Source organism: Nomascus leucogenys, chromosome 13, assembly GCF_006542625.1.
Source record: "Nomascus leucogenys isolate Asia chromosome 13, Asia_NLE_v1, whole genome shotgun sequence".
Classification (NCBI taxonomy): Eukaryota; Metazoa; Chordata; class Mammalia; order Primates; family Hylobatidae; genus Nomascus; species Nomascus leucogenys.
In genome coordinates this window covers 104,799,385-104,801,436 of record NC_044393.1, presented here as the reverse complement: position 1 = coordinate 104,801,436, position 2,052 = coordinate 104,799,385, and positions in this window count along the sequence as shown.

Below are 2,052 nucleotides of genomic sequence, written 5' to 3'. Positions count from 1 at the left end.
CCATCACACCTGGCCCTGCTTTATTAATTTATAAGGCGAAGCAACAGTGGAAGGGCTCGGAATACCAGGGGAGAGTGTGGAGTGAGTGCTCTGCTCAGTGAACAGGAATCCCAACAGGGAAGGAGGTGAATGCTGTCCTCAGTGGCTTTATTGGCATCCAGGTGGGGTGGTCTCACTCCTGGGATGAGGACACTGGGACCCCACTGCCTGGAACCCCAGTGCCCAGCTCCCCTTTGGGTTGCCTTTCCCAAGAGGTGTGGGGCTCTCAAAGTGTCCTCTCTCCTAGATAGTGCTGGATTGGCAGAGTCCACATTTATCTCTTACCTTTTCCTTTTACAAAGTCAACCAAACTTGGAGATTCCCAAATTCGTCCTTTACACACATCAGAATGTTCTACAAAGGGACAGTCAAACATGGTTAGCATGGGAAGCATTCTCCCTCCCTCTGGTGACGCGAGTCACCATGCCTGGATGAGAAGGCCATCACCTGGCTATGGCAGCCCAGGCGGTCAAGGGCAGGAGAGGCTCTAGTTGCCCATTGCTCTGAAGGACAGCCTCCCTGGCACGGACAGATGCAAGCTGTGGCCCTGGTCATGCCTGCGGCTGAGTCATCATTTTCAGGTTGTTGTAGCTTTCAGTGAAGAAGCTTACTGGAGTCCAGTTGGCCAAAAGCAAGCAGCTTGTGCATTGGAGTGGTCGCCGCCCCTGAGCAGGTCCCTGTCTTGCAGGATGCACCCCTGAGACACGCAGACCCCCCCACCCCTCTGTTAGAAATGGGCCTGCTCATGATTCCTCTGAGTGAGTCCTGCTGCCTCCACAGCGGTCCACGTTTATATGACTCTGAAACATGGAACCACTTTTGGTTCTGCTTTTCAAGGGACAAAGATCACCTTTTGTGGGAAATATTCTAATATATTGGCTAGCAACTTCTTAACTTTATTTTCTAAGATTAGATGATCATAAGCAGAACTTTAATCGCACCACTGCACTCCAGCCTGGGCAATGGAGCGAAATTCTGTATCAAAAAACATTTAAACTAAAACATTACTATAATATGTACTCAGGAAATTAGAATGCTTTTATGAAAAAAACCATTATACCTAAGGTTTTTTTTCCTTCTGTGCTCCTTGGAATGTATTTGTTTCTTTTCTTTGCGTTGCCTCTAAAATTGCCTAGTGTCTCATCCCTGCTCAAGTATGCATCCTCACAAGCTATGATATCACAGCTCATTAACCAGGCAACAGGCCAGTGTGGATGAGATCAGAGCATGAGATGAGGCCCGGGTTCCTGAGGTCTGAGTCACCAGGTGTGTTCATCATTGTGGGCACAAAAGAATAATAGGAACTTGGGAGGCTGAGGTGGGCAGATCACAAGGTCAGAAGTTCGAGGCCAGCCTGGCCAACATGGTGAGACCCCGTTTCTACTAAAAATACAAAAATTACCTGGGCGTGGTGGCGGGCACCTGTAGTCCCAGCTAATCAGGAGGCTGAGGCAGGAGAATGACTTGAACTGGGGAGGCGAAGGTTGCAGTGAGCGGAGATAACGCTGCTGTACTCTAGCCTGGGCGACAGAGCGAGACTCCCTGTCAAAAAAAAAAAAAAAAAAAAGAATGATAGGAATAGACTACAGTCTGTTGCTAAATGTAAAATGTTTTACAACACAAACTTTTGTAAGGAGTTGATGTTGGAGAGGCAAGAACTTGAGCCTTCTCCAGCACATCCTAACATCTAGAACTACAAATGCAGATTAAAAATTAACGTATGATCATTATAAAAAGTTTATGTGACAGAGACAGCTTTAAAGTGAAAAGTAAAAATCACTCAGATCTTACTGCCCATTAATAATCATTATTATCATTTTGGTAAAAATCCTTTTAGGTTTTTTTCTTTTGCCACAAAAACATACAAATGTACTTTCAAAGAAAATTAAATTTGTTTATAGCAGGTATGCTATTTTATAACCTGGCTTTTACATATCATATTATAGTTTGAACATATTTCTAATTCAATAAATACAGATTTATACCATCATTATTGACTATCAATCATTCCAT